Below are 20146 nucleotides of genomic sequence, written 5' to 3'. Positions count from 1 at the left end.
TCTTGACACCGCACAGGTCTACCCAAAAGTTCAGACCATGTGACTAAGTGCACAGTCCAATCTCTTCTTAAATTCAGACAGGCTCGGTGCAGTGACCACTTCCCTGGGGAGCCTGTTCCAGTGTGCAACCACCCTCTCTGTGAAGAACCCCCTCCTGATGTCAAGCCTAAACTTCCCCTGCCTCAGCTTAACCCCGTTCCCGCGGGTCCTGTCACTGGTGTTAATGGAGAAAAGGTCTCCTGCCTCTCGACACCCCCTTACGAGGAAGTTGTAGACTGTGATGAGGTCTCCCCTCAGCCTCCTCTTCTCCAGGCTGAACAGGCCCAGCACCCTCAGCTGTTCCTCGTACGTCTTCACAGTGTTTCAGTAATAAATCACCACACAGACCCACAAATTACAAAGATCAGCAGATGGGCTGAGCGTATCTCTATAAAACTGCCCAGCAGACCTTCGCAAAAATAACTAAATGATCTTGCAAGCTGTTTAATTCATAAAATCTGTACTATGATGTGTATGCACCAACAAGGTATGATTAGCTTCACTGAAACATATGTTTAACTATTCCTACTTTTTGTGCTTGGCATAGAAATCTAAGTAGCTTCTTCTTAACAGCTTTTAATTAAGTAAGTAATTAAGATTTTTTTCTCATGTCATCTGCAAAGACAGGACTCTGAATAACACAAACATTTCTGTGTAACTATCCCTTGATCTTTGTGAACATTTTTACAAACAAGAGGAGAATTGATACACAGAACTCATGTGACACAAAGTTCACTTTTTATCATGCTTTTCTGCATGCAGTTTTTTATATCTTTTCTCTTGCTTTCCTTCCATTCATACTCCCTTACCACTCTTCAAATTTTATAGCCAGCTTTGATTCCAATTAAATTTACAAATGTAGGGAATTATTTGGATCATGAAGGGAAGAGAGAGAGGGGTTGTTAGTGTTTACATTACTCTGTACCCTGGCTGAAAATTCTGAAATTCTCTATAACTTCTTCTGTAGTTTATTCTACATAAGGCATACAAAAGGTAAGAGGACCAATATGTGAAAAAGTCCAGAGAGGACCAATTGCACTCACTGCAGCTCTCAGTATAGCAAGCATAGCAAAAGGTACTTATACATCTGGTATCTCACTCTATTTCATGAAAGTAACATGGTGAAGGTTGTATTTAATTCTGTATTCTTGTTTCCTTTCCTTTCTCGTTAGATTTACATTATAGTTAGATTTGCAACTCTGTACGTCTACACTGTTAGATCAAGCTCATTTAGTGATAATAGAGCAGAATGGCAAATTAGATTTGCACAACATTCAGGAAGGAAAAAATGACCCAGAGAAAGCACAAAGCAATATACGCCATGGCAAAACAATCAGCCAAAAATTATTTTAGAGTTTAAACACCAAGCTTCTTTTAGATTGTCTACATGGGATATAAAGAAGAGAAAGAAAACAAGAAATCCCTGCATTTTTCTGTCCTGTGGATTGAAGGCCTATCATGTTCTTTTTCTCCCCATCTCTTGGAATTTAAAATGAGGGTGCAAAATTTATGGGTTGCTTATATAGAAATTCACTCCATGTCCCCTACTTAAAAAAAATCCTGTTTGAATCTTCATTTTGTCTGCATTCATTGTTGAGAGTAATTTGCTTTGGCCTTTTATTGTAAAGTGGTATTGACAGAGTGCTCCCTTTATCACATTCATTCCTGCTTTACTATGGAGGCTGTGTCTGGAAGCTGTTTTTCAGGCACCCTGTTATGAGATATTGCTAACAAAATCAAAGCCATTAGAGGTAAAATTATTTTCTTTCAGCCATTATCCACATTCAGGGAGGTGACATTCTTTGTCTTAGAAAGCTGCCAGGCTTTTATAGTATGAATACCTCATTTTTAAAACTCATTTTCTGATCTTTGTTTATGAATTTGAGTTATTTTAACCATATATTTAAAAGCTGCTTTAAGTACTTTTTGAGAAGGAAATACAACTTATGAATGGGTGTCCCATTTCATTATGAAAATTTACTACACCACAAAAACAAAAACAACAAAAAAAAACATATTAGAGTTTAATTTATGATGCTCTGTCAACTTCATTATTAGTGTCCCGTTTCTCTGATATTGCACTGAAAGGAGTAACAGAGGGAAATGTTTGTGAGATTTTGCAATATTTTTAACTATTATATGTAGGTGATTAGTATATAAAAAGCTGTTATTTTTTCCTCTTTCTACTTTTAATTTGAATTTGTCGGTGTTACCCAAAATTCCCTTTAGTTTTGTTATCGGTACACTGCATTTCTGATGTTAGTGATCCAGAAGAAAGTACAGTCAAAATGCAATGTGTACTTCATGAGAAAAATTAAAGGTATGAAGAATAAAAATATTAATGACTCAGCATGCAGAATCTCATTTTAAAGCATGGATCTGAGATGCTTCACTGATAACTAGGCCTGAGATGCTTCACTGATAACTAGGACAGTGTGCCATTTACAAATAAACAATATTTCACTTTTTTATTAGAGCTTTCAAAACCATGTCTCATGTATTTCTCTCACTTTGGTAGCATTTTGCATAATATCAGTATCTTTCTAAGACTCTTCACCACTACAAAAATTGGATGATATTGATCTTTCCATGCGTCAATGTGATCTGTGTTTACTCTCTGAATATCTTTAACCTGCTGACTATAGGAAGTTTTTAATGTCTGCATTACAAGGACTGTGGCCATCAGGTCAAAGGAGGTGATCCTCCCCCTCTACTCTTCCCTGGTCAGGCCTCACCTGGAGTAGTCTCCAGGTCTGGGTTCCCCACTACAGAAAAGACAGGGATCTCCTGGAAAGAGTCCAGTGGAGGGCAACAAAAGTCTAGATATAAGGAAAACAAAATCAAAACATTCCTTCTCTGGTACCCATAAGAAAGTAACAGACCATGTAAGTAAGTAATGGACCATGCTGCTCAGACAAAATGTCCAGAAATCCCAGATCAAACTTGCTCCAACTGTAGCAAGAGCCCAAAGTCATCAATAAAAAGTCTTGTAGAAGATTTCCAGCAGAGGTAAATGACTATCTCTATAACTCTGCAGTACTGGCTGAAGTTGTCATTCTCTCAGCTCAGAGAAAAAGATTCAGAAAAAAATATGGCATGGAATATTCTGAATCTAGTAGGAGGGATAGTTTTTATGCACTTTAAAGAAAGAGAGTGAGATAATGCAATGCAATGCTTTGTGATGTGTCTTTAAAGGTGGAGAGAAACTGACTTAGCGTGAGTCTCATCATGGCAACCCTCATTTGTGTCCTGGCATTCATTTTCTACATCCATTTTGTATGCTAGGTAACGGAATAGAAAAGTGCACTGCTGCTTATAAAAAGGTACCAACATATATATATTTTTTCAGTGTTCAATAAAGACACATTACTTCTCTTTGCCCCTGTTATCCATAGCAAACTGATTTGTCAGTTTCTGAAACTCTTTTGAGACTTGGAAACTAACATGCAATGAAATATCCTTGAAAGATATTTGATCATGGTTGAACTGCTTGTGGTAAACGTTTGGCTGTAAAGGACTTTTTGATATTAAGCTCTTCTCAGTGTTCTGTGGAAAGTCGGTTAATTGGGTTCACATGAAAAAGATTTGATAATGGAGAGGCTGCAGGGGTGGTTTCTGTGACCAGAGGCCAGCAGCTGGCCCATGTCACAGCAGAGCCAGCTGAAGATGGCTCCAAAAAGGACCTGCTGCTGGCCAGAGCCAAGGTAGGGAGTGCTGCTGGGTGGGCTTCAGGGGAGCAGATTTAAGGAAGGGGGGAAAATACTGCTGTGCAACAGCAGCTGGGAGAGAGGATTGTGAAAGCGTGAGAGAAGCAGCCCTGCAGCCCCCCAGGTGAGCACCGCAGGAGGGCAGGAGGTGCTGCAGGCAGGCAGCAGCAGTTCCCCTGCGGGCTGTGCAGGGAGAGGCCCCTGGTGGAGCAGGCTGTCCCCCTGCACCCATGGGTCCCACATGGAGCAGATCTCCACGCTGCAGCCCCCCCATGGGTGGAGGAGCCCCCGGTGGAGCAGGTGGCTGTGGCCTGGAGGAGGCTGCGGCCTGTGGAGAGCCCCCGCAGGAGCAGGCCCCGGGCCGGAGCTGCAGCCCGTGGAGAGGAGCCCACGTGGAGCAGGGGCAGAGAGGGACCGAGAAGGAGTGGTGGAGATGAAGTGCTACAGACTGAGCACAACCCCCAGTCCAGTCCCCCTGTTCCCCTGCGCTGCACGGGGGGAGGAGCTGGAAGAGCTCAGATGGGGGGAAGGAAGGTGTTTTTGGTTTCTTTCCTTTGGTTCTCACTTGTCTAGCCTGGTAGTAGTAGTAGTTAGGCAGGAAATCTTACTGTCTCCCTATGCTGCATCTGCTTTGCCCATCACGATCCTTGTTGAGCGATCTCCCTGTCCTTGTCTCAACCCTTGAGCCCTTTGCATCGTATTTTCTCTCCCTTTCTCTTTGAGGAGGGGGAGGGAGAGAGTGGCCGTGATGGAGCTCGGCTGCCCACCCACCGAAAAGCACTGCAGCTGCAAAGTACTGGAAAAGTTTTCAGAAGCAACAAGGTGTTTAACAAGGAAATGTATAGTTTCCTTTTTCACGCTTCCTAAATAATTGGGCTTATTTCATATTCCCAACTCGGAGGAGGAGAATTGTTGATTTCACCTTCTTTTTTCTTCCTTGGAAATCAAAGGTGAACAGCTCTAAAAGGAAGGGGAACGTATCAGAAGCAAGCTTTTTTTGGCTTGTAATCCTTTCTTAAGGAAAAGATTTCTCACACACCTTCCCCAGATGTAGGGGGGCAGAGAATAATTTTGGAACTACTCCAATTAAAGTCAGCTTGGGGAGAGTGGGACTTCTCTACTTGTTTCAGAGACATTCGCATTAGCAAGAGAGAGTGTTGTGTTGCCGCTGCCAGGGGCCTACGGTGATGACTTCAGAAACAGAATTGAATGATGTCACTGTGACACCTTGGTAACAGCTGCCTCTGAGCAAGTTTAGCGAGGAGGGACAGAGAAGTGTGCTGGATGAAACCACGTGAGGACTTGTGGATCCCACGTTGAGGTGCATCGAGAGGGCCCACCCTTCTGTAAGTGTTTGGATGCTTCATTTTAGATTTCTGTAGTTTGTGTAAAGTCCTTTCACAAGCATGAAGTTTGGTACTTTGGCTCAGGGATATAGCTGCACAGAGTGACAGGTGCAACATGTGGCTGAGGGCCTCTGCACGTTCTCTCTTTCCCACACACGATCAAGAAAGAAGGGTAGACAAATAAGAGTGTGCTGTGGTCCTGCCATAGACCTCAAGTACTACAGCATAAACAAGAGACTTAAAAGTAGCCCATCACATGAAACTTCAGGACAGCAATGCACTTCATCAGCTGGTCTGGCCTGTTGAGTGGAGTGTCTCAGGATGGAGTGTATGAAGATGCACTCCATCTGCTTTCAGATTAGCACTTGCAGTGAGCAAGCTGCCTGGCCTTAACATTTTTCATTCCATTTTTCACCCGACTTTTGCTGGTTCTTCTTGGTCTATGTTTCACCCATCTCCCTGCCCCAGAGCGACACAAGTAAAGCTCTTAAGCAATTGCTAACCTGTTCTCAGTGCTCACGAGTCCCAAATCACTCATTTTACAATCTATAAACCATGGCAGCTGGCACCTAGTTGGTACACGGTGACACTGCACACGTTGGCAGTGTCGTCAGGAGCTGCAAAGTCAGGGCTGTGGGGGTTAAGGGAAAACCACACATCAGTTTAGCAACTTGGCTCCCGTAGGATACTTCCTACGGCAGGAGTTTCAGCAAAGCCACTCAGAGGGACCTGCTGGCTAATTCAAACGGGACTTCTGCTGGAGCAGGCAGAAGGCAGCAGGAGATATCCAGTGGGCATCGCTGTCAGTCTGTGGCAGTTTGGGGTCCAGGTATCAGTGGTTAGGTGGGGTTTTCTCTGCTTCACTTTCTCCAAAGCTGTGAAAAAATATTTCTTTTACAGCACTGTACAGTCCCACGTTAAGGATGGAACCAGCTGCATCAACTTCCAGTACGACGGTGTTGTAAAAAAGGTGCCTTTGGTGGTCAGGAGCACAACAGCTCTGCTGATGTGTTATTTAAGTGTGTTCTTACATCTGAGTTTCCTCATAGCAGTATGTAGCTGAGGGGGTCCAACTTTCCCAGGGAAGATTTATGGTTTTTCTCCTACCAAGCACCAGCTCAGTATACAAAGCTCTGTTAATAACACCCAAGCATGTAGATGTTAAACTGAAACTGCTTTTAAACCTAGTTGTTGTTACAAAAATAGCTTAATACACCATCTTCAGAGGGTAAAAATTCACATGGAAGTACAGAAAAACCCAGAAGCGCTTCCTGAGCTTCAGTTTACCAACAGCACCATCGGATTTAGATCGTGGCCTGGCAGCCAGGATGCAGGGTCTGTAAGCATTGCTGCGATGTGGAAGTGCCAAGGCAGGTTTCTGGCCTGCCCTGACTAAAAGACCTTTTTTTTTCATACAAACAGCGTGCCAGGTACACTGTAATGCCAATGTGCCAGGTCAATAGAGGATGTCAAACAACAGAGGCGTTTATCCTAATTTCTGGCATGAAAACACTTTTAACAGCATTCTTTTCACCAAGAAACCCCTCTCTATCTTCTCCAATACTCCAGGATCTGCTGCAGCTGCAGCAGCCGCGCTGCTACAACCCACATCTTTGCCAAATCTTTTCAATAATTGTGCTTTACCTCGGCAATGTTGAGGTCCCTCCTCTTCCTCCTCCAGCTGAGGAAGCAGCTCGCTGGCTCTGCCACACCGCAGGTGCGGAAGCGAGAGCTGGGAACACAGGAGTCAAACTCTCAGTGCTCACAAAGCCACCAGGGCACAGGCCTGACACAGAGGCACCCCGGATCCGCTCTCCCTCCCCGCTGCGAGGCTCACAGCAGCCCCGACCCGAAGCGCACACAATGCTTCGCATGGTGATGTCACCGCTGATTCTGAGTCCCCAGGTGAGGATCTGCCTCACCACTCTCAACGCTGGGGTTGGGTTTTGGTTTTGGTTTTTTTTTTTCTTTTAAACATTCACAGCTTATGGGAAACCATCAGGTAAACCACAGATCGCTAGGGAAGAAGTCCCACACGAGGGAAGAAGTCCGTGCTTTTCTTCCAGGCAGTGTCACGTGCTTTAACACGCCGCGTTCGACAAAGCAGCTCTCCCCGTTTTGCTCAGTGGCAACAGGCACGACTGCAACGCACACAGGTGTAGGCAGCACCTGCAGGTCCCAAACCCTTAACCAGTTTGTAGAGAGCACCAATTTTTGAAGTAGTGGTTCTCCCTTAATCCATGACCCCTTCTTTCCTTTATTTATAACGGGTGGCTCTCCTCCATTTTCCTCCTCAGTGTCTGAGCAGACACTGGGAATCGTTTCTGGAGGAAGGGCACTGCTGAAGCTCCTACATCTACTCTCCGAGAAAAGAGAGTATGTCAAAGAATACAGATTTCCTTTCTTTTTCCCTTTTGAAATACAATTTCTGAAATCAACGCTGCCGCCTGGCAGCAAATACCTACGGGACTAAAGAGGATTCCTCATCCTCACTGTAACGTTGTAGTTAACCTCCCAACGAACCCATCTCCCCAGGAAGTGGCCATTTGAGATGGGAAGGGGTAGAGCAAGAGGAAGCTCTCCTTAGCCTAGCTCTTCTCCCAACACCACCTTGCCATCCAGCACCAAATTCAATTCACCTGCTCCGCCCGATCAGTCGAACGGGCGTCCGACGCTGGCACATGCCACAGCGGTGTTTCTGACGTGGCTTAAATCACCTATCCGCAGAATATCTTGGGTCTGTACGCTCCAATAATGCAGTAGTTGAGAAATAATGCCCAGAGCTCACACTCTGAGTGCAGCCCAACAGCACCGAAGCACCGGGAGGCTAAACATTCCCAACCTGGCAACAAGGCTGACCCAAGCAACAGCACGGAACCCTTCTGCACCTTCAGCGTGGAGATCAGCGGAAGGAAACACAGATTTTTCTTTTCTCCTGGGGCTGCACCGCTCAGGGCCAGCAGAGCAGTGCTTCCCCTTCCCTTCTCTGTCTGTGCCAAGATCGTGCCTCGTCTCTCGAGTCCTGCCCGTGATGGTGCCTGGCCTCAGCCCCTTGAGGCAGCCATTCCTCCACCACCGCAGCTCTCTTGGCAAGCTGCGAGTCATTTTATGTCTTGTCACAGCTTTCCAGAGCCAGGCACACAGGTTCTGGAGAAGGCTGGGGCAGGACAAGCCTGCTTTAAGCCCCAAACCTGCCTCCTTTACTGTCTCCTCTCAGGCCAGGCCTACCCTCCGGGCCCAGCAGCACTCATCCTGCCTGCCCCAGGACCCGCAGGTTGCGCCCTGTGGTAGCAGCAAAGAGCCCCCCAAATGTCTGTCCTGGGGTACACAGGGGTGAGGCAGCCCCGTCACTGCACAGACACCCATGGGACACGTCACCAGAGCCGCTATCGGCTTGGCAATTAAGGACGTGGGAGAGGAGCCCACGTCACGCAAGCATTCGTGGCTGCCCTGGACAAAGAAAGAAACAGTGGCTGTTTTTCTCCCCATTTAAATAGCTAAAAGCACCGCTAGCAGTTTCTTTCTTTGCGTCCAGCCTGTACTACGTTTAAAGAAAGAAGCAGCTTCTGCTGAGGAGGTGGAAGATGCTGTCAGCAGAAACACCGTGCCTAGAATGCGAGCAGGGAAGACAGCGATGCTGCGAAATAAAGCTTTTACAGCCGCTTCAGATCAGTTGGCCCGGGCTCCAAGGGTCAGACACCCAGCTGGGAAGATTGAATTTCCTCCTCGATAGCCTTGCCCAGCTCAATCTTGCCATCCTGACTTGGCTCCAGAGAAAGCCTCTTATTAAAGGCACAGAGAAACAATAGCTTCTCGGCCAAAAACTAGGAGTTCAAGCAATCCAGTGAAAAAGCTGTGCTTGGGAACAAGAACGTTTCAGAGGCTAGTTGATTTTAGTTCTCATCGTCACTCGTGTCATGGCAAAGGGCCTCTACAGAGGCAAAAGAGTCTCAGCACTGAGGTAGGACATAGCTCAAACACCAGCCCCAGAAGGTGGAGATCATAGCCTTGACTCACCCTAAAGGCATCGCAGAAAGGGCACTAGGTAAGAGGACAAGGAGGGTTTTTGCTCTAGGGTTAGTTTGTCACATAGCCCAGGAGCCACTGGCTTTGGCTAGCATTTGACAACTGATTCTGGACCTTGAATGGACGAAGCCATACTCTGCCTCTGAATAATGAGGCTTGCATAGAGAGAAAACCCACACTGCCTATAGGGACTCTGTCATAGCAGTGGGCTTGCTTCTTGATCCCCATCCCTCTTTCCACCCTGCAGGCCCTACTTGCACGCTCTGCCTTGCTCAGATGGGAAGCTCAGCCATTCATCCAGCACCACGAGAAGATGTGGGATTGATTTCACAAGCTGGTGGACACACTGAGGACGTCACAGTTACATGTGGGCACATTTTATTCTCTGGATGCACTCGCGCATTGTTTCTGCTCAACAGCCAAAGCTTTATTGATTCAAAACCATTTCCCTTCTCCCCCACCCCCAGCATGTTTTTATTTATTTATTTATTTATTTATTTATTTATTTATTTAGTATATGTATCCCTTTTCCCACCCCTCAACTGCTCGTCCACTTCTGATTTGAGTAATATCTCTGCTTTCTCAGAAGAAGCTAACTGACAATTCATTCATTTTTTTTTTCTCCCAAGAACCATATAAATTACATGCAAAACATTGTACATAGAGATTAATATCAAAATGCAATACAGATCAGGTGCACTTTAAGCTGGACTCTAGGATATGGCAAACACACCAGGGTACATATTGCTTTGAAACCACCATTTTTTTTTAATGTCATGCATACCACATAATATTCAGTCTTTTGTTTTGTATTTTTCTGTTTTTATACAAAAATACCAGTGCTTATTATACTAGTTACTGGAAAAGAAAAAAAAAATCAGATCTGTGTGTCCTCTTCAAATCAAAATTTTGTTGTGAGAGCACTGGATAAATATATATACACACACCAACAAGTGTCATAAGCTTTGCCTTTGCTGAAGGAAGATAAATAGTACCAAGAAAATCTGTCTAGTTTGTTTTACAGGCTTGTCTTTCTCAGTATGGAACAAACTGACCTCCCTGGTCTAACTTTGCAGTTGCCTATTCTGCCTTTGTCCTGGAGAGAAGAGCAAGAAAAGAACAGATCTATTTTTGCACTCCAAAAACGCATTAGAGGAGGATTATCACACCCACCTAAGGGTACTTCCTTGTTTGTTTATAAAGCACCAAGTATTTCTCTTGGACAGAGACTGTTGCTGGCTTGCTTTGTGCCTTCCATTTATAATAAAGATATTATAAAAAAGATATTATAAAAAAGATAATAAAGATATTAAGATGCTTACCCCTTGTTTTTTACCCTCCTCTTTGGGTCCAAACACCTAGATGGAGGGTGCAAAACACCACTTTTGAACCCAGACCCTGAGCTGCAGAGTCCAAAGGCCCAGCTTTCAGCTCCAAAGCCTGACTTGGAGATACAAGACACGCCCTCTCCTCCTCCTCACTGCCTCTTGCCTCCTCCCCTCCTGATATTTTAACCATCTCAAACCTCATTATTAGGGCCCCATGCTTCCTTATTTCACCCCAAATCCCTATGTTCAGGGTCCACAACCTCCACTTGGTATCTGAACTCTTCTTCTGATTGCCTTATCCAAGGCAATCAGAAGGGCACCCCTCCTTTTAAATTCGCAAATCCTCATGCTAGGAGCCGAGGCCTGAATTTTGGGGTCCAAACATCCATTTCGAGGAAGCAGAGAGTGGAGGGCGGGCCGCACTGTCCACCATTTTTAGGCCACAGCATCACATATTAGGGCAGAAAGCCTCTTCCTTGGGCTTGAAAGCCTTGTCTGAAAGGGTAACCCCTCCTTTTTAGTGGCTTTTTCTTGCTTACACATTAATCTTACAGACCAGGCTGCCACTTACAAGGAACAAACCCCTATTTTTAGGGTCACAATTTTATTATAACCTTATTATTGCCACATCAGGGCCCAGGGACCATCTCTGGAACCGGGAGCAGGGCCTCTGTGGCAGGTCCTGTCCCAACGGACACAACGGACCTGGTTCCCTGCAATGCGGACTTCTTAGATGGCGAGGCCTTATTGGAGAGGAACAGCCCTCCTTTCAAATTCCCAAATCCTCATGCTAGGAGATGAGGCCTGAATGTTAGAGTCCAAAGCCTCCTCTTTGGGTCCAAACACCCATCTGGAGGGATCAAAGCATCACTTCAGGATCCAGACAGAGGAAGCGGGCTGCGCTGTCCATGATTTTTAGGCCCCAGCATCACATATTAGGGCAAAAAGCATCCTCCTTGGGCTCAAAAGCCCTTTTTAGAGAACGAACCCTCCTTTTCCGTGCCAGGATCATCATTTGCTGAGTCAAGGCCTGACAGTCACATCCCAAAGGCTCAACCTGAGAGCCCAAAGCCTCTTTTTTAGCACCCGGAGCCTTCTCCTTGGGACTCAAAGCCTCAGGTTGGGGTACAAAGGCTCATTTTCTGGGTTCAAAGCCCCATTTTAGTGTCCAGAGACCCCCATGCTAGGCTCTAAAACTTCATTCTTCATGGCTGACGTCTCATGCTCAGGCTCCAAACCCTGATTTTCAGGGCCCAGACGCTGCTTTGGGATCCTAAGCCCCCTCCTGATTGCCTACCTACTCCTTTGTAGGGCCAAGAGTCTACTTTTTGGTGACCAAAGCCTTAATATTAGGGCCCAGAGACCCACCTCTTGAATTCAGAGCCGCCTTCTTGGGGCCTTCCTCATTAGGGCCAAATGCCTCATTTTCACCCTATAACCCCTTCTCTTCAGGGCTAAGAGCATCTTTTGCGGATCCAAACCCTTTTTCTCACCCTTCCTTTGCAGCTGAGAAGCATACAGGCATGGCACCAAGGCTCCTCTGTATAGACCACAGCCTTGTTCTTAAGCACCCAGCTTTCAGGACGTTTTCAGGACAAGAGAGCCTATAGTTGGGATCCAAAGCCGCCTTTGCTTACACGTCAATCCTACAGAGTAGGTTGCCATTTCCAAGGGGCAATTCCCTATTTCTAGGGTCCACAATTTTATTATAAGATGCAATGCGTCCTTCTTAGATGGCAAAGTCGTAAGTGAGAAAGCCCTGCTTTCAAATCCCCAAATCCTCATTCTAGGAGCCGAGGCCTGAATTTTAGGGTCCAAACATCCATTTTGAGGAAGCAGAGAGTGGAGTGTGTGTAATACACAATAAATGTTTGTTCATTGTCTTTTGTAAAAACAAGGAGTTCTGTTTGAGGAACGGGAGTTGTGAAAACTCCCTGCTGAAGTAAGGAGCTGTATAATGCTTGGCTAGACACTATGAAAATTCCATTGCTTAATGTAACAAAAAAGAGAATCCTCTCCCCTTCCCTCCTTCTGCATCTCAGTAGCCTCTTTTGTTCAGAAAACACAGCTGCAAAGTTCATGTAACCATCTCCTGATAAGTTGTTAAACTAGTGTATCAACATCTTGCCTTCCTGTCTCACGCTGGGCCAACATGACCAAATAAAGAAAGAAGTTGAACCACAACGCTGAGGAAGACTACGGCCTTCACCTTCATGACCACCAGAGGGACAGAGACGACCCCCTAGCAACAGTGCGCGCAGTCGCAGAATATACCAGGATGTGCTGCGTAATCCCGGAATTACCAAGATATAAAAAGGGACCCTGGCGGTGTAAAATTACGTAAAAGAAAGACAACTGTCATGTTGTGGTCTGATAGTTTCTGGGAGAAAGCAGAAACCCAGCAATTCTGTCTTTCCTACTCCTCCAAACCAATTCCGTTGACAACTCTGAATGCTTCCAGCTAGAAAAAAAAGGAAGAATGAAGTGGAGGGCTCCTTGCCATCACTGTATTTCTGGAGCAGATTTCTGAATAGTCCCCGCAGCCAGCTGTAGGGCCTGTGCCAGGCTTGGAGTGGCTGCAGGGAACATGCCAGGGGCTCGAGGTGCTGCAGGGAACATGCCAGGGGCTGGAGGGGCTGCACGGCGAGTGACACGGGTTTGAGGGGCCTCAGGTCCCAGCGCAGTGGTTGAAGTCGATGCAGGGAACATCAGAGTTGTTGGAGGGGCTGCAGGTAAAATGCCAGGGGTTGCGGGGGCTGCAGGGTGCTGAGTCACAGCTTTGCATCAGGTCAAGACGCATTTTCCTAGAACCATCCATTTCCTCCTGAAGGGGCTGAATAGCATGGAACGGTCTTCAAAATGCACAGAGCAGACCCCAGCAAACGTAGGGATGCTGCTAGCAAGTAGGGAACTTTTTTGTTGATGTTGTTAACATTGTTTCACGACAATAGATGCAAACATGTATCTTGAGTTGAGGGCAAAGGTGACCTTGGATCTGAAGCACACAGGCGTTCACTAATGTCCCCCCATCCGGAGTGAATCCACAACGACTCGGAAGGAAAACTAAAGTCCAAAGCAGTGCACTGGGATAAAGAGAGTTTAATAGGGTAGAAAAGGAATAAAAACAATATAATAAATATTAATATTTATAATTTATAATATAATAACGTATAAAAATTGTTTAATTAATAAGATTAAATAATAATCATCATAATTTTATAGTAATAAAACAACGCCATACTGTACAACACAGTCAAGAAAGTGGATTTAATGCAATAAAAATAAAACCCATTTATCCCATCCCAATGAGTTCCTATCCCCATCATCACTTCCCATCCCACTGATCATTTCCTATCCCAACAACGTCCCAGTTCTGATCCCAAGGCTGAATTCCCAACTCCCACCCACCCATCCAGCCAGCCATGCACCCATTTTCTGCATTTTCAGGTCACAAGACTCTGATGAAGGCCACCTCAGCCTTTTCCCCGAAAAAAAAGCTGCTCTTTATTGTGAAAAACTTCACTTTTGCACAACACTGCAGACCCAGCCAAGATGGTCCTGCAAGACAAGGTGAAACAAACATACAAAACCCATATGGAGGTAAATTGGTTCATCTAAACAAATTCCTACCACGAAATCCTGATCCTCAATCTCAGCACCGATGAAAAAAGAGGATACAGTTCCCTCCTCCAAGGTCCCTCTCTGCCCCTGCTCCCCGTGGGCTCCTCTCCATGGCTGCAGCTGCGGCCCGGGGCCTGCTCCTGCGGGGGCTCTTTTTTGCACCTAAGTGCTGTTAACCATCCCAGGCATTTGTTGTTCACATGGTGAATAAGTGCTGTTTTGGATTTACAGAGATAATCTGTAGATTTGGTTCCAAAGGGGTTCAAATTCAGGCAAGGCAGTGAGAGCTTTGTGGGCTGCAGGAGAACCAAAATGCAGGAACTGTCAGGGCTCATCCTCACCCGTGACCAACTCTCATTTGGTCTTCTTTGGAGAGAAAGCCAAGCCAGCCAGATGGCTTCCACTACTTCTATGGGAGTGACATTGGGATTGATCTTTAAAATGAAATGAAGCAGAAGGCTGTGGGTTCTCCAACCTTCAAGATATGCAGCACTTGGCTGGGAAGGTTTCTTCCGTTCCTATGGATTTGAAGAATTAGGGCTGAAAGAAGCAGCAGGACCCTAGGGCCATATTCTGTCATCTCTATGGAAACTCCTGACGGGAATTACCTCCCTACTGGTGTCAAACTGCAGGCAGGCAAACGGGTGTGGTCTCCTCTCTGTGCAACGCCCCAATCCATGGTGTCTCTTTGCATGTGTGAAATTGCATGTGTATAGGGGGTGTGGTGGCAGAAGAGTGAAAGCCTCTTCTGATGGCTCCTAAAGCTGTGAGTCTGACCCTTCTGTGACTGTGCTGAAAGCGATCCTGGGGATAGAAGGGAGAGTGATCCAGCTGCACATCATGAGACGGGGAAGAGACAGAGGCTCTGGCGTGCACTGCTGACTGGTTTGCCTCGGTGGGGTTGGAGTGAGGAAGCTGTACCCTCCTCTGTTAGCACAAAGGAGAGGAGTTATTCCACGCTATTTTTCCTCCTCTGTGTATGAATGGACAGACTGCACAGTTGGTTAAGGCCGTAGCTACTGAAGACAAGAACTCGATTGTCTGCTGCTCTTCAGGCAGAAGGCAGAAGGAATCAAGAGACAGGACTGGCTCTGTCTGCATACTGCAGTAGACGCACTTTTTTGCATCTTCTGTGCGTGAAAAAGTATGTTTTAATTGATAAGAATCCCAAGGGCCTAGAAATGCTGCAGTTTTAGGATAAATCTGGTATAAACTGAGTGTCCTGAGGATTTTGAGTACTCCATTTCCGTGGCCAGACCAACAGAAACTCCAGGGCAATAGGAAACACAACTTTCTCTCTCTTATCCTAAATTTCTCCACTTGTTATCTCCTGACCAGCAATTTACAGGAAAGTTACAGGAAAGTGAGGGAAAATATTTGAACTATTTATACACCAGTGCAGGTGGTGCCATGTTAACTTCACTCTTTTGCAAGATCTTGTTTGCTAACAGCAAGTTATGGCCCCTAGGGATGTTTTACCTTGAGGGAGGGAATGGGGGCACACCAAAACAAGTAGAACAAGCAAAATACTGTGGGGTGGAGCTGACAAAACAACAAACAAACAAACAAACAACAAAAAAACAACTACCACCACAGACCACCCACTAGTGCCGTGCTTTTCATACTGAAGTGAGGAAAGAGCAGAGCATCCTTGCAGTAACTTCATGCCTCAAAACCCTCCTTTGTCACTCTTCCTACACTTGTGTAACAGTTGCTTGCAGGTCTGTTTCCTTTCTTATTTCAGGACTGGAAGATGGCTTCATGGACAAAACAGACTTGGCTTGGGGAAGAGTAATTGAATTTATTGCCAACTGATCACAAAGTAGGACAGTGAGAATTTAAAAACTTTAAAACCAACCAACCAACCAACCAACCAACCAACCAAACAGAAAACCACCTCGCCACACTACCTCCATCCCAGGCTAAACCTCAGTCTTGATTCTTCTATCTATTTCCCACGGAGCAGTGGGGGGTGGTTGGAGGATGTTGGGGACTGGAGGTTGCAGGCTCTGCTGCTCCTTCATCGTATTTGGCAATTTTATTGATGGTAGCGCTCCCCACCCCTCCCATCCCCTCTTTTCCCTTCCCTCCACTCCCCTGCCCTCCCCTATGCTCCCTGTTCTTTCTGACCAACAGTATGATAGATTCGGGTGGGTGGTCAGCACGTGGGGCTACGGAGAGGACATGTACACAAAGATTTGGCTCCAGATCCAAAATGTCATGTATTTGGCAATTTTATTTATGGTAGCACTCCCCTCCCCTCCCCTCCCCTCCCCTCCCCTCCCCTCCCCTCCCCTCCCCTCCCCTCCCCTCCCCTCCCCTCCCCTCCCGTCCCCTCCCCTCCCCCCCATCCCCTCCCCTCCCCTCCTGTCTCCTCCCCTCCCCTACACCCCCTCCCCTATGCTCCCTGTCCCTATACTCTGCTACACTCCCCTCCCCTATCCTACCCTACACACTCCTACACTCCCCTCCCCTATCCTACCCTAAACTCCCGTTCGCTACACTACCCTACATTACCCTATGCCCCCCTCCCCTACACTCTCCTACACTCCCCTCCCGTATCCTACCCTACACTCCCCTAAACTCCGATCCCCTACACTACCCTATACTCTCCTATGCTCCCCTCCCCTCTAACACGCTACACTACGCTATGCTACACTACCCTACCCTACCCTACCCTACCCTACCCTATCCTATCCTATCCTATCCTATCCTATCCTATCCTATCCTATCCTATCCTATCCTATCCTATCCTATCCTATCCTATCCTATCCTATCCTACCCTCCCCCTGCCCTCCCCTCCCCTCCCCTCCCCTCCCTTCCTTTTATTCCCTCCCCTTCCCTCCCCTCTTGTCTTCTTCTCTCCTCTCTTCTTTCTTTCGGGTAACTTCAAATCGCTTCAGAGGTCAGCCTGCAGGTTGCGGAGGCAAAGCAACTGCTCTGGCTGGATGTGAAGAGCCAAGACAGAAGTTGCTGTCAGGGAAAAGATACACAGAGGGGATGAAAAAGACGGAGTGTGCTTCCGACCTTCACAACTTCTAAGCAAGCGGAGATGAGGTTGTGGAAGAAGCAAATAAGCTGTTGATCTAGAAGCAGCCTGAAGATTGTCCTTAAGCAGGGCCTTGCATTCTTCATTTTTACAGCATTGCTTGCCTTCAAGTGCACGACGATGATTTTATGAACTTTCTACCACTACAGAAATGCACCGGATTCTTTCACAAAACTTACGGGTGGTACTTGGCAATATTGGTCAGCATTCTCTATTTCCTTCTTCATCTCAATTCTCTTTTGGCCTGTGAAGCTTTCCAGATCAGAGGAGAAGATCCACAGTAATACGGAGCTTTGGATACTGCAAAGGAAACGAAGAATCCTACTGACAACTCTTTTCAACCTCGCCTGCAAGCATCACAGAAAAGAACACCGAAAGAACACCGCTTTATCATGGGAAGCATAAATTGGAGCATAGGTGTCCTATAGCTGAAGCGAGGTGAAGCAGGTTCCACACAAGGTGAAGGAGCACATCCATAAGCATTTCCGTAAAGCCGTGTTTTCAAACAAAGGGTTAAGATTTAGATTTTCTTACAAGTGAAGAATGAAGAAATAAAAGAAAAAGAAAATTACCAGGACATCCAGTTTTCCTCTAGCTTGCTTTGCTTCTTTCCGAATCTGAGTCTGGAGTGACAGTCAGGGAGCAGCGTTGTGCAGAAATGCCAAAGCCTCCCCAGCTGGTTGTACCTTCATCAGCAAGGGCTTTGATACTGCTGCCTCCTCAGCAACATCAGCCATTTCCGAGGAAAGCTGGTGTCCATCAGGTCAAATAGGAATGGGAAATCCCTCTTGCCACAACTTCACACTCACACCAGAGTTGGCAGGACAGGCCGATGGACAGAGAAGCGTCTGCAAGAGTGTTAGAAAACAGACTTTAGATTTCCGTCAACCCAGGAAGAATTACTTGCTCATCCCTTCAAAGTGAACTCTGAGTAGAAGGAGGGGATCCCAAGCTGCATTCCTGACATCTATGCTGCAAAGTCATCCAATGGGACATGTTACTGGACCAGCCTGTTACGAACAGAAACAGGACTTTGAGGTTATGCTGTTGGATTAGAATTAAGCTCAAAGAGTTAGTCCTTTGACGTGTTTTTGTTTGCAAGTGTTTTCACTGCTTCCCAGACAATGTCTCCAGCAAGCTAGCTGCTTGCTTCATTTGTTCTGTTCTGTTCTGTTCTGTTCTTTTTGATTCTGTTTTGTTTTGTTTTCTCAGCCAGGATTCTTAGAGAAATGAGATTAAAGTGATCATATTGTATGTCCACCCATCCCTCCCTCCCCTTCGCTTGTCCAGAGCTTTTACCTCGTCCAGCAGCTTGAATGAGCTCGGTCCTAGGTGCAGTTGTGTCCAAGCCATTCTGTTCCTAGACGTGTTGTGAGAACAGACAGCTAAGTAGTGGGGAGAGGACGTGCTGCTGTCTGCAGTGTGACCTCAGCGCTTACCAAACAGTAGGGAATACACAGAGAAGGGCCTTAGGAGAACTTCAAGCCCCAGATACGTTTTATGTGGAAACCATATTTCCCAAGATAACACTGGACACAACTGCATAATCAAAAGGGATTCATTTCTTGGTTCATTCAACTCCTAGGTTTTAGTTTTAAAACATGTCTGTCTTGGCTTAAAGCACTCTTCCAATCTCTATTTCCAGTTCCTAGGATTTCCTGAAATAGGGAATCCCACTTTTTCCTTTTACAATCTCCCAGTCTCTTCTTTTTTACCTCTCCCCAAGAAACTTAGCACTGCTCTCTTCATACTTGACAACTAGATATGGAGCTGTATCAGCCAGAAGGAAGTTTCCTTCACACTTTCTGCTTCTTACGGTATCTGGGCTCTTACCTTTACACTTACTCACCCTTCCTACATTAGCACAAAGAAAGCTGTTTGGGAGATCTGATGTCTTGTTTTCCAGAAACTGCCCTGAATCACCTTTACGAGAGCTGTCCCACGCTGCGAGCACAAGTCTTGCAGTCTGGCCAGATATTTGCCTTCTAAGTCAATAACCAAATCTGTTACAAAGGTAAGAACATGTAATTAATGGAAAGGAAATCCTTTTATCCTTTTATTTTGATCCAAATTCACTTTTTTTTTTTTTTTCTAGACCAAGAATGAATCGTGGAGATCCACCAAAACTCAGGTGAGAAATGAAATGACAAATGTTAAGGTCAGGCAGCTTGCCCACTGCCGTTGCTACCCTGAAAACAGATGGAGTGCATCTTCATACGCCACAGCCTGAGACACTAGTCGACAGGCCAGCCCGTGTGAGGAAGTCCATTGCTGTCCTGAATTTTAACGTGACAGGGGGACTCTTAAGCCTCTTGTTTATGCTTTAGTACTTGCGGTCTATGGGAGGACCACAGCACACTCTTCTCTGTCTCCCCTTATTTGTTGATCGTTTGTAGGAAGAAGAGAACGTGCAGAGGCCCTCACCCGTACATTGGGTCTGTTCTCACTCTGTGCAGCTCCATCATTGAGCAAAGTACCAACCTTGAGGCTTCTGTAAGGACTTGACACAAACTACAGAATACTACAATGAAGCATTCACAACAAAACCACATTTTTTTCCTCAGCCAAGCATCAAAACACTTACAGAAGGGCATGGTCCCTCTCTGTGCACCTCAAGGGGAGATCCACAAATCCTCACGTGGTTTCATCGCATCCAGCACCCTTCTCTGTGCCTCCCAGCTAAACGTGCACAGAGGCAGCTGTTGCCAAAGTGCTGTGGTGACACAATTCAGTTCTGTTTCTGAAGTCATCACCGCAGGCGCCTCCCAGTGACGGCACAACACTCTCTGTTGCTAATGCGTCTGTCTCAGAAACAGCTAGGGAAGTACCACTATGCCCAAACTGACTTGAATTAGAGTAGTTCCCAAATTATTCTCTGCTCCCCTACATCTGTGGAAGGTGTGTGATCAATCTTTTCCTTGAGAAAGGACTACAGAGCAAAAGAGCTTGATTCTGAGACGTTGCTCGTCCTTGTAGAGCAGTTCACCTTTGATTTCCATGTCAGAAAAAAGAAGGTGAAATCAACAATTC

General features: G+C 46.1%; 1 long non-coding RNA gene across 2 annotated transcripts; it reads left to right on the top strand.

Moving 5' to 3' along the window:
• Positions 1-2504: 2504 nt before the first annotated feature.
• LOC139999226 (uncharacterized) lies at positions 2505-10439 on the top strand. Of its 2 annotated transcripts, XR_011804504.1 has the most exons (5): positions 2505-3743; positions 4877-5092; positions 5993-6062; positions 9366-9485; positions 10195-10439. It is a non-coding gene; the product is annotated as an uncharacterized lncRNA (long non-coding RNA). The 2 variants fall into 2 exon arrangements; XR_011804503.1 differs by lacking the exons at positions 9366-9485; positions 10195-10439 and having other exon boundaries at positions 5993-6503.
• Positions 10440-20146: the final 9707 nt, after the last annotated feature.

This window comes from Anas platyrhynchos, chromosome 21 (assembly GCF_047663525.1).
Source record: "Anas platyrhynchos isolate ZD024472 breed Pekin duck chromosome 21, IASCAAS_PekinDuck_T2T, whole genome shotgun sequence".
Lineage (NCBI taxonomy): Eukaryota > Metazoa > Chordata > Aves > Anseriformes > Anatidae > Anas > Anas platyrhynchos.
The sequence above is the reverse complement of the archived record's forward strand: the minus strand, read 5'-3'. Positions and strand labels throughout refer to the sequence as shown.